The following is a 13909-nucleotide window of genomic DNA, read 5'->3' on the forward strand; positions in this document are numbered from 1 at the left end:
ACAAGCAAAATGCTGGTTGGGGGTGTGTTGAGTGTGAAATATTATATATTTTTCCCTTGTTATACATTGGTTTTATAAGCATGGATGAGCTTAATCGATCTAATTATGTATGTTTTCCTATGCGAAGTTATTTGGAGAGCTAAAATGAAAAGAATGATTAAAGAAAAGATTTAATTCTCAAAGAATGACCAAAAGAAGATTTGAAAATTTAGAGGTGTTTAATAAAGAATGCATGTGCTAAGATCCAAGAAAACCATGTACAAATGAGAGAGAAAAGACTAATAAAATCATAAAATCCAATAGTAGAAAAAACGGACTGTTCGGTCCCACCTAAGGTTAGTTCATGTAAACCCCGAACTTTTCAAAACCCGAGTATTGAAAGTTCTCAAGTGTTACTATAGAATCTAACCTAGTATGTACATGTATATGGTACCGATCTAGCTAACCTAACCTTACATTGATTTCTAAATGTGAATCGGACCATCAGGAATAGGCTCCATTCACAGATCAAACCATTGGACTGCTAATTTTAAAAATTAAGACCAACCATTAAGTGATTCAATGTATGTACGTTCCCTTAAATGAATCGAAGAATAACTCTTTACCCATAATGATTCAGGTATAAGTTCATTTGTAAGAAATGCTTATAAATGTGCATACAAACATGTGGAACCTTTAGATTTCACAAAATGCTTAAATCAACAATAATTATAAAAATGTCATTGACTTAGACATCAAATTCTAAATCACATGGTTCTACTGACCCGTTTCATGCAAAACTTTATATCAGGCCCAATTACCATAAATTAACCGTACATGTGAAATCTCGGCCATTGGATCAGCAAGATTGACAGCCAAATAAGACGTTCACTTGGGATTATGGTTTAATGTTGATTACGAATGATCTTTATGAACTTATGTGGGGCGATGGATACAAGTCTTTCCCTTTATTTTATAAATTTATTGAGTTGGCCCTTGCCACTCTTTCTTTTTATTGAGTTGGCCCTTTCCACTCTTCTCTTTATTGAGTTAGCCATTGCTACTCTCCTCTTTGTTAAGTTAGCCATTGCCACTTTTCTCTTTATTAAGTTGACCATTGTCACTTCTCTTTATTATATTAGTCTTGTGCTATCTATCTCTAAGGCTTGGGCATGTGTCTTGATATTCCAGAACCCCATGGTTCAGTTTACATTCTCTATCAATGCAAGTGATGTGTTAGAGGTATCACAACTAGTGATTCAAATATTTATCATGGACGTAATGCGTTGTGGGTAGCGGCCCTCTTGGTCGGCACATAATTTCGTGGGTTGGTTGGCGTGGTGCACAGTTGATGTAAGTAAATCGCTATGCGTGTTATATCACTTTTCAAGATTGGATGTCGCAAATAGTCGCTCCATGAACACATCGTGTTACGTAAATCCCCCAACTGCGTTGTTGTGTTTCCTTGAGATGTTCGCATAAATCCACGTTAACGTTGATCACGCTGCAAATATCTGTAGTTATGGGATGCGGGTCGAGTCGGGTTTTCTTTAAATTGTATTCTACATTGTGATGATCACTACGTATGATGAGCAGCACACACTTTGCTAGGCATGCATCCATATATATATTTATTGCGCATACTGATACCCCTCATAGAAGTGGAGTACGAGATGTATCAAAACCTTTAAACTACTTTTATGAAACTCTTGAATCATTGTTACTCATAAAACATAACCATCACTATAAGTAGGGTGTTGACCCTCCCCAATTGTACAGATGATATAGGTGACGTACATGTTGAGGATCCAGAAGACCAGTCCCCGATAGAAGACTTTACTAAATAGAATGGAAAATTTAGTTTATGATTTCTTTTCTTTATACTTCCACTATTGCAACTCAAATATTGTAATAAGCTCCCATTGTGAGAGAATTTGACAATTTATTTAATTTTGGAATAAGAAATACAGTTAATTCTATTCTTGTGAATGATTACCATTACGAATATAACTGGATGTGATCTAGATAAGAGAAATCTCAAAGCTATCCCTTGAGACATCCACTTCTTACATTATTAACACTTGATTTCCTCGAGTACAAGTATGAACTCTAGCTGTGGAAATTTGGGATGTTACAGTTTAGTTTGATGGAAAGTACACAGAACAATCTAGCAATAAACTATGATTTCCAGACATAATTCGGCTCAACATTCTATCTAATTGAAGCCAAGTTTGGTGTCACCGAAGTGATGTTCAGTGCGACCTAAGGAAGACGGAGACTTAATATGGAAATTGAAGAAATTCGGCTGAAACCAGCACTATTTCAATGCAACCGAAGCTCATAATCGGTAGTAGCTGAAATATAACAAAAGTGCAAAAATTGAAGTCAATTCCAAATTGGTGTGAACTTTTCCTATTTAAAGGGATATCTTAGGCTTTCTTATAGATGAATTAGGGTAGAAGGGGTAGACCCATCGTGGAGTCCTCCAATCCTTCAGTTTTAGTTGGTTTTTAAGTTTTTCTGTTTAAGTTTTAATTCAATCATGTCTTTGATTAGATAATCTCTTAGATGGAGCTAAGAGGTGAAGCTTGTAGTTATTCTTAATCTTTTAATTTACATTGATTCAAGTATTTAATTTGATTGTTGAACAATTCATTGATATTTAGTTTAAATGAAGATTTATTTCTAGTTTACTTTGATCCATTGTCAACTCCGGGCACGTTGGATGCTTAGAAAAGCTATAAATAGTTTCTTATCTATTTTCCAATGGATTGATCTATAAAATCCATTGATCTATTATAGACTCCGAGCATGATAGATGCCTTGAATTTCCTACGATCAATACTTTGATGCATTATATGGGAACCAATTCAATTGAAGTTCAAATCTATTTTGAGTTTATGAATGATGATTTAACCGCTCTATTCTCCGGTTAGATCGGATAGGACTTCGATTCCGGTTGAGTATTCTAATTGAATCAAATAAATTAAGTAATAATATATAGTTCTGAGTAGATCCTTGGCGCTCTAGTGTTTTATCTATGATAATTTCCTTCACAATTACTTCTTAATTCAGATTCTATTAGTTAGCTTAGTTCTAGTTATAGTTCTAGAGTATTCTAGAAATCACACAATTGTAAGTCAATATGGGTACGACCTCGGTCTCACCGAGTTTTTACTACATCACAGCCCTACACTTGGAGTTGTCTAAACCAATCCACAATCAACTGAATTGATAAACTATGTCTGATATTTAGTTTTAATTCATGAATTATTTTATGTAAACAATCTACTGATGTGAGTATATTTTGCAATTAGTTACAATTCCAACTCAAATGCATCATGTCCATGCCTTACAGGATCAAATTATGTTCAATGGAAAGAGTCTATTGAAATTGTTCTAGGTTGCTTGCGGTTAGACCTTGCCTTAGAAAAATTAGAACCTCCAAAACCATATGAAAATGATACTGAGTCAGAGGTTAATCGTTACGAGGCATGGTCCAGATCTAACAGTATGTGTCTCAAAATCATGAAGAACTTAATTTCTGAGACAACGAGGGGTGTCATGCCTAATGTGATTATTCTTAACTGAAATGGGAAACTGATTCAAGAAATCAGATAAGGTTGAAGTGGGTTTCTTACTAAACAAATTAACATGCTTATCCTCGTAATTGTGGTAGAACCACTATTACTGAAGTATGAAGTATGGCCAAATGTCCTAGAGGGGGGTGAATATGACTTTTTCAAAATTATTTTCAACTAAGAATAAACTATGCCTAACTTTAATCCAAGGAGTAAGGCAAAGTAACTCTATGGCTTTCAAGCCAGTAGAGGGTCCAATTCATATAAGCTTATACAAGATTTTTATATAAAACAACAAAGCCTATAAGGATAGTATATTATGTGGGGGATGTGATTTCTATCAATACTTATACATAAATTAGATCATGCATCATAAAAGTCACTTGATGAACTTAAACATAATTAGAGCAATGCAAAAAATACAATCCCAAACACAATCATATATAGTGGTTCAGCTACTTGCCTACTCCACTCCCGGCGGACTCACTCTCTCCTGGAGTGTACCAGATTTCACTATCCAATGGTTTTAAATTAGGTTAACCATGAACCTTCACAATCTACGCAAGGTTAAATAAGGGACTTACACAAGGTTCCCTTAAGTGCCTACACAAGGCAACGAGTCCAACACATGGACACAACTAGGACCTTGCATAACACAACCCAAGCCTACACAAGGTAACACGTCCCACCTAAGGACAATGTATTCCCCCGTTGGAGGCCTACAAAGAGGTCTTGGAAAGTTTGTCACTTAAACTCTGAATCTCAATCCTACACAAGGAAAGAACTTCAAACTTGAAGGACTCTATATACTTACAAGTAAGTGAGTGAGCCCCTATCTCACATGGTGTGAAGATCTTTGATGATGACGAAGAGTCTTCAGCTCCCTTAAACCACAACTTGTTGTTGATGCTTTCATGAATGCTTCGAGGTTGTGAGGTTTAAGGTTTTTGATCTTCTTTATAGATATGATATGATCTTAAATACACACAGAGAAAGTTCCCATGAGCTATGCATTCAGGAGTTCCAATAACGTGATTAACCTATAAGGAGGTATGTTGGAATCTCACTAAATGCTAGGGTTCATAATTTAATCTTAAGCACATAAGATGTGAGTTAAAGCATATGACAAATTGAATGATGAACTCTAATGGGAAAGAGGGAATGAGGAAGAGGGTATAATGTATGTGAAGCAACTCTCTCAAACTCTCTTAATTTTTAGCTCGTTTTACTAAGAGGCAACGTAAGGTATTTATAGAAGAAGAATCCCAACGGTAAAAAAACGGGCATAAATCTGTCATTATCAATACTATCAAATAGTCTTCGATATTATTGAAATTTGAATTTCGATGATATCGAGTCTCATTCGATTGTATCAACTTTCTACACATATATGTTCGTTTTTGTGTAAAATAGACTCTGCTCGATTGTATCGAGTACCATTCGATGTTATTGACATGCACTTTGATGTCATTGAAAGGTAGTTCGATCTCATTGGATCTTCTTTAGAAAATTACCTTTAGTTGCAGGTAGATTTTGTCTAAATATTCGATGTTATTGATCATCATTAGATGCTATCGAATTTTGAAGTTCGATGGCATCGAATAGTATTCGATGTGATTGAAGATATGTATTTTCTTTAATGGCTTGCTAGACAAAATGTTCCTAATATTTGATGTAATCGAGCATGATTCGATACAATCGAGAACTTACTCTCGATGTAATCGAAGACGACTCGACTATATCGATGAACACTTTTGAGAATGATTCTATGTAAAAGGAGTGCCCAAAGTCGATGTTATCAAATAGGGTTCGATTCTATCGCATTTTGAATTTCGATAAGATCGGGTTATATTCGATGTAATCGAGATTTCCCAGAAGATGATTATGTTTTTGCTGGACAGAATGGGCCTATTATTCGATTCAATTAAACCATGTTCGATAAAATCGAAAATGACTTCGATTGCAAATCGATGCAATCGAGTTTATCTATGTACTCCATGTTTAACTCCTCTATCATTCTAAGTGTTCAACACTTAAACTTACGAAAGATGATTTTCAAGGAATTGGAGGTATGACTAAGTTTAATAGGGGTCATTTACCATTGGGGTTTGGTTAGGGAAGTGAGGCTTCATCTACCTGTTTGGAGCACTCAATCTTCTTTATGGTCGAGGTCTTGATCTTATAATCTTCATCTTGAGGCTCATTTGAAGACTGACTCAACATTCACTTAATTTAACAAACCATGGTACTTTTAATCTCCCCTTTGTCAATTATGTGACAAAACATCCTAATAAACCTTAGGTTATTACAATAAACTCAATACATAATAATTTAAAATTAAAAGACACTTGAGTTGCTTGTAGCTCCCCCTTTGATCATGTTTCCCCTAAGTTCCTGCATAAGATTTTTAAAATACACAAGAAACAACAAACTTGGGAGCATATTGTTCTCCCCCTTTTTGTCGTTCATTGGCAAAGGGTAATAAATGAAAACGATAGACCAATAAAAAGGAAGTATGGAATTTTCAAAGATGTCCAAAGTTAGAGGGAGAAAAATCTTATAAGTTCATAAAATAGAAGCATGTAAAATAATAACTTAATGTGAGATAAACATGCCATAGAGATATATATCTGCATAGAACATAAATGACAACACCATTATCAAAAGATGAAAATAGTATATCATGATTCATCCATATATCAAAATAACTGCCCCAAGCTTGTGTAGTGTATCATCCAAAAAGTAAGCCCATAAGGGCATCAACATAAAAATAAAATAAATCCTGAAGTATCTAAAAGAACACAACATACTAACCCAAGTTAGGCACCAAAAACACAAAAACACAAAGAAAAAAAACTATCCAAACATGTCCAGGTTTGATTATAGATATAAGATTAGAATTAGATCAGACTGGCTTGACATCCAAAAAGATATATGATGCACAAGCTTGGACCCTTACTTATGTAAAAGCTAAACTAGGTGCTAACTGGATGGGCCACCCCCTGGTGGAGAGACATCATGTAACGCCCTGAAATTCGGGGGTCGAGCATAACTCAGCTCCCGAGTTCCAAAACATCACTTATGCAACATAATTAATGAATGATGTATGTTGACTGTATTAGCACATAAACATAGGATAGATTAAGCCAAAACGCAGATATGATTCAGGGGTAAGTGAATAAAGCAAGCGGAAGACTTATAGTAAAATATGTGTACAAGTGTAAGTCCCTGAATTTCATATACAACCAGATCGTGTAAAAGTGTTATTTATCAAAATTATAAGTACAAGTTACATCATTTCAGTTCCCAAAATAATCATCCCATAGATCCCGCGCAACAGACCGAGGCTCGCTAGAACCCGTCTGAAAACTGCATATAGGAGAAGGCAGCCTCGTCGTCATCCAGCTCCCGCTCTGCCTCAGACGTCGCATCCACATCTGCAACATCAGGGCCTAAGACAGTCCGGTGGGTGTGTAACACCGCCCGAAACGTGGGAGTGAGTGATCAACTCGGTGGAACAATAAGGCCTTTGGTTAACATGCTATCAGTTCAATCAAACAGTAATGATAAAGCAGGACAATTAAATAAATCCTAAGTACTCTTGTTAATGCAAGTATGAATGCGGTATGATGCGTGCCCTCACGCGTACACCCTCAGCGTCTTCCTCTTACGTTACGCATGACATCGCCTCAAAGTGCGCCACATCTACAAAGCACATGCAAATGCGGTGCATGGATATGATTACCAAGTTGTTATTAGTCCAATTCATACAGCAGGATTGGGAAGCTAAGATACCTTCCTCATATCACCATCCAACAGTGATCCATACTAGGGTCGTCATTCCTAGACATCTCATACGATCATATAGTTGAGGTCGTAGCAAAGGGCTCGTCACCAATCAATGCACGCCTTTCATGCCCTTACTACCACAGATCGGCTCGTCACCTCCTTGCGGTATCCGGTATGCTCGAGGTCACTACAAAGGGCTCGTCACCAATCAATGTAGGCCGACAAAGACGAATATAGTGTCCCATACCACCATAATCGGCTCACGAGTTTAGTTGCTCACTTTGGTCACTACGGGAGGCTCGTCACCCGGCGTAGGCCGCGGCTCGACCACGGTGTCCCATACCACCATGCCCGGCTCATGAGTCTTAGCGGATCGGTACCATGGTTGAAACAGGCTTTACATTGGTAAGTGCGGTACCCTAGATTCAAGCAGTGGCGTCCATACATGGTTAACATACACTGGACAATCGGGTTAGTTGACGAACTCGACTAGCACGAGCGCACGTTGAATTGAGCGACATAGAGTGCGCAAACACTCCGCGTGGCCAAACCACGCCGCCAACTCTAATACGACTCGGGTTCGTCTAATGCGTCTCACGTGGCGAAAGCAATCTCAACCACGACCAAAGGGTCAATTACCGATTTCTTGGACTAAGGCATAGTCCCAAACATCCTACACTACTACAGATATTCACAGGGACTGTAAAACATTAATCGAACAACCACTCAAATCATGGTGCATACACATCTGAAGAATATCAACTTAACATAAATGTAAGCATAGGAATGCTTGAATTTAAATAACTTGGAATGTAAATGCATAAGGGAAATCATGCGCATCCATAGAAGTATTGAGAATCACTTCTCAATGCCTGCATTTAGTGTAATCAATTACACGTAGATCATTCATGCATTTCTACAAACACTTAGCATTCATGGAACAACATACATGATGCATGTTGAAATACGTGCACTTAGACAATTCCTTCTTCCAAGGAGTTGTCATACATGCATCTAGCATACATACATGACCAAAAATCATGGCAAACATAAGTGCGTATTTTATACGTATACGGTACTTTATAAATACACTTAGAATACACAAATCTCAATATAGCACATGCATATCAGGAAAGCAATGTAAACATAACATTTGACATGTGAAATCTCATCCATAACAAGAATAAATCACTAACTGGGATTGAAAGCCTTGAAAACCATAACCTATACACTTAAAGTCCGCACCTTAAGCAAAGAAAGAACCGCCGAACTGATTTAGACGAGTTGCCTTCGTCAACGGCGCAAGAATACCCTAAAATAAGGATAGAAATGAGATACAACAACACCAAGTCTAATCTAAGCTCTAACACTGGTTAGGGTTAGGTTAACTTACCCCAAAAGAACTCAGGAATCGTCAGAGGAACAATTCAAAGTGAAGATTCAAAGGTGAAGAAGAACAAGGAAGAATCAAGGTGATTCACCAACTAATCTCTCTCACTAACTCTCTCTTTTCCACTCTCTTTCCAAGCTAGGGTTAGAGAAAATTCGTATGGAAATGAGAGCTAGGGTTTAAGGACTATATATAGGCCTTAAAATGATGGAAATAACCCGGTCAAGGTATACTTAGGTTATAACCAAAGTACGCCTTTCTCGATCCAACGAAGCACTTCGGTGGGCCTATAACCACGAAAGGTCGGACTTAAGCTCACCGACCATGGATCTAGGTCAGTGTAACGCCCTGCCGGCTCTTCAGATCGGCCGTGGCGGACCACACTCAATTCAGCGGTCACGGAAACTCGATCAGTCCACAAGCACTAGGATATGCATGGGCCACATCCTGATCGGAGGGTGAAATTGGGTCAGAATCCAACGGTGAGAATGCTTAAAATCGTCGCGCAAGCGCACGACTCAATTTCATAAAAAGCTTATTAAATTCCAACCGTTCTCACACTCTTCACTCCGAACTCAACCAAATCGACCCGGAACATCAGATCGACTTGATTTTCGAGGTGAAGACCAAGCCCAACTCAGTGACCGCAACAACCTAAGATCATCGCCATCGGACTTTCGACGCGCGGTCTAGGTCCGATCCAGATCTTCCAAAAATTCCCCGAACAACTGGATTTAGCGATGGATCCCAGATTTCTGAGTAACGTAGCGCTCACTAATCTACACGTTTAGAGCCATGCAGATACAATTTAAAGTGATTGATGCGAATTTCACAAGCAATCAAGTAGAGCGCTAATTACCCCAAAAACAACTACTTAAGGAAAGATTAGCACAAAAATTCCAAGGTCGTTACAATCTACCCCCTTAAAGAAAATTTCGTCCTCGAAATTCATACCTTCATATAATCCTCGAGGATCGGAGGGTAGGTCTTCCTGACCTCAGCTGCAGATTCCCAAGTAGCCTCTTCTACGCCATGATGCGACCATAACACCTTCATGAGAGGGATAACCTTGCTACGCAGTACCTGCTCCTTTCTATCAATACGCGTCGGTCGCAGTACATAAGTGGCATCCTCACTTAACTGCACTTGCTCCCAACTAATAATATGCGAAGGATCAGGAACGTACTTCTTCAACATAGAGATATGAAATACGTTATGCACGCCCGCAAGAGGTGTGGGCAAAGCAAGGCGGTAAGCTACCGCTCCCACTCGATCCGAACTTGAAATGGACCAATAAATCTCGGCGTCGGCTTCCTTCTTACCGAACCGCAAAACTCCCTTCATAGGAGAGACCTTGAGAAAAACATGATCTCCCACTACGAACTCAAGCGGTCGACGCCTCGTATCGGCATAACTCTTACTGCTCTGTGCTGCTAGAAGTCGACGTCGAATGATGTCAACCTTCTCAAAAGTCACCACCAACACTGGGCCAAGCAAACTACGCTCACCAATTTACGCCCAACAATGTGGTGCTCTGCACGGCGACCATACAACGCCTCGAAGGGAGCCATGCCGATACTCGCCGGAAACTATTATTATACGCGAACTCTGCATCCTGAAGACAACATCCCAACTGTCTTTGAAATCCAAAACACAAGCTCGCAACATATCCTCCAGGACTTGATTCACGCGCTCCGTCGGCCCATCTGTTTGCGGATGAAACGCGGTGCTGAACTTCAGTTTCACACCCATCGCTTCCCGGATACGAGTCCATAAGATAGATGTAAAACGCGTGTCTCTATCGGACACAATCTCCAGGGGAACTCCATGCAGACGCACTATCTCCTTGATATACAACCTAGCCAACTCGTCTGCAGAGTAAGTGACTCGATCGGTAAGAAATGCGCCGACTTCGTTAATCGATCGACGATCACCCAAATAGAGTCAAATCCCTTTCTCGTTCTAACCCCGAAATAAAATCCATAGAGATGAAATCCCACTTCCATTCAGCTATGGGCATGGGCTGCAACAGCCCAGGAGGCGCTGCCTTGACCTGCTGGCACGTGAGACAACGAGAAACAAATTCATCAATCTGGACCTTCATATTGTCCCACCAATAAGACCTCTTCATATCCTGATACATCTTCGTGCTACTGGATGCATCGCAAGCTTAGAACTATGGGCTAACTCGAGAACCTCACGTCTCAAGTCAGGGATGTCGGGAACACATAACCGGCCACGAAACCGTAGGCCCCATCAGAACTAACACTCCGGTCGGAGTTCCCATCTGTACCAACCCGCCGCCTCATCTTCACCAAAAGCTCATCATCTGCCCGAGCCGCAACGATCCTCTCGTCGATAAGGGTGTACACAAATGTGTGCGATAACCTCATACGGCTCAACCACCGTAAGCTTCGCTCAAAATCGTGCACGAACTCCAACATCTCCCACTCTGCTATCATCGGCGGAGCCGCAAACTCCAAAGCCTTCTTGCGACTCAACGCATCTGCCACAAGGTTCGCCTTACCAGGATGGTCAGAAACATCGAACTTGAAGTCCTTCAATGTTTTCATCCATCTGCGCGCCTCATATTCAAATCACGCTGCGTGAAAATATACTTAAGGCTCTTGTGGTCGCAAAGAGCTCGAACTCCTCACCATAGAGGTAATGTCTCCAAAGCTTTAATGCGAAGATAATTGCTAATTCCAAGTCGTGCGTAGGGTAATTCTCTTCGTGTTTCCTTAAGCGACGCGAAGCATAAGCAATCACCCTGTCATTCTGCATAAGACACAACCTAGACCAACGCGAGAGGCGTCGGTATATATAATATACTTAACCACTTGCTCTAAAAGCTACAGAGGCGGACGTCAACTTGTCCTTCACGAAAAGCTAACTCCGCTGCTCACTCCAAGCAAACTTCAAATCCTTCCGTGTCACCTACGACAACGATCTGAATCTTCGAGAAGTCCCGAATAAAGCGTCGATAATATCCTGCAAGGCCAAGAAAACTCCTCACCTCAGTAACTGAACCAGGCTGCTTCCAGGCATAAGATCGATAGCAAAACCTTCCTTGGACACCACATGTCCCAGGAACATGACTTCCTCTTTCCAGAAATCACACTTCTTGATCTGTGCGAAAAGCTGATGCTCCTTAAGAGAACCCAAAACCGCTCTTAAGTGCTCCTCGTGCTCTGCCTGGCTCGCCAAATAAATCAAGATGTCATCAATAAATACAATGACGAATCGAAACAGAAACGGCCAATACCCTGTTCATCGGATCCATGAACACGGCCGGTGCGTTCGTCGACCGAACGACATCACAAGGAACTCATAATGACCGGAGCTGGTCCTCGGTCTTCTGCACGTCCCCATCCTTGGCGCGCAACTGAGATACCCTGATTGCAGATCAACCTTTGAAAAGTACCGTGCCCCCTTCAACCGATCAAACAGATCATCAATCCCGGGCAAGGGGTACTTATTCTTCACGATTACCAGAAGTTCAACTGCGATAATCAATACACAATCGCAAGGAACCATCCTTCTTCTTCACAAACAAAAGAGGTGCTCCCCAAGGAGACACACTTGGCCGAATAAAACCCAATTCTAGCAAACCATCTATCTGCTTCCTCAACTCCTCCATTTCACTCGGAGGCATCCGATAGGTGGGTAAAGAAATGGGCGCCGCACCAGGCATAAGATCGATAGCAAAATCAATCTCACGCTGAGGAGGTAATCCAGGAATCGACTCAAACACATCTTCGAACTCCTGAACTACCGGCGTACTAACCAACGCCGACTCGGCCGAACTCTCCAACAGAGAAGAATAAAAATCAATACGAATAGGGTAACTGACCTGAACTGGGAAAGTAACAATCTCGCCCTCAGGTCCATGGATCGTCACTGATCTCGCTTCACAATCAATCTCAGCTTACATCCTCGTGAGCCAATCCATACCCATAATAACATCGTAGTGATAAAGCGGTGCGACTAGCAAATCAACACGGATCGATCCACTTCCCTGATCAATCACAGCACAACTCCAAAAACAAACAACATGCATTCCATTAACCAAAATCGTCGCAATACAAGTAGTGCAGCAATACGTGAATCACGACTAGTTAAGCATGAAAACAACAACATCTAACACTACAAACAACCACAACTACTACAACCACTAACAGCTACCACACTACAACAACTCCAACTACAAGCCAACAACGGCTACACACAGAAAGAAACACCCACCACCGCAAAGACGGCCACGACGATGCTACTCGTCGGAGTCAGGAGACGGAGGCGGAGCACCCTTATCCTGCAAGCAACACAGGATAGACTTCAAAGTCCGGGACATCTTCTTGAACTTGTGCTTAACCAAGCCTCGAAGATCAACCATCTCCTGGCGTACAGCTTGCCCTTCTTCAAGCCGTGTAAGACGGGCATCTCTGGCAACCTGCTCTGCGCCCTGCTCTGGCACCACAGGAGGAGAGCGATCACTCGAATCCTGTGCCTCAATCTCTTCCTCGTCTTGCTCTGCTTCTTCCTCAGACTCCGCACCACCTTCAGCATAACTCTCATCATCACCACTCTCAGACCCGGCCTCACCCTCAGAGGCAAGCCGACCAGAACCAACCTCCATCAGCTTAAGGGTCCTCAAGTTGATATAGCGAACAGGGATCGGCTTCTCAGCTCCAAGCCTATAGCCAAACTCATGTGCGATCTTGCAAATGAGGCGGCCAAAGGGAAGAGACTCGGTCCGTCTACTCGAACGAGCGATGAGAATAATCTGACGCAGGACGTACGTCGGCACACACAACTTCGCATCCTGCCCCACCTGATATAGAAAATCTACCATCAGGCGCGTACACTCGCTGCGGTTGCTCCACCTGGGATACACATTGAACGTAAAGATGTGGTGAAGCAAACGGAAGTCGTCCGTCATGAAAGAAGCCAGAAGACTCATATTCGGCTGCCATTCGACCAGACAACCACACAAGGATCGGGTGCGACGATCCCTCTCGCGCACACTGTCCACATTCTTCTCGCTGGCATGCACTTCCCCAAGTGGCACCTTCAAGAGTCGGGATATCAAAGCAACATTGACAATTCCAACTCGACCGCTACCACAGGAAATCTTGAACTGCAGAGGATCCAGCGAAGGCTCCAGAATGTT

Source organism: Magnolia sinica, chromosome 1, assembly GCF_029962835.1.
Source record: "Magnolia sinica isolate HGM2019 chromosome 1, MsV1, whole genome shotgun sequence".
Classification (NCBI taxonomy): Eukaryota; Viridiplantae; Streptophyta; class Magnoliopsida; order Magnoliales; family Magnoliaceae; genus Magnolia; species Magnolia sinica.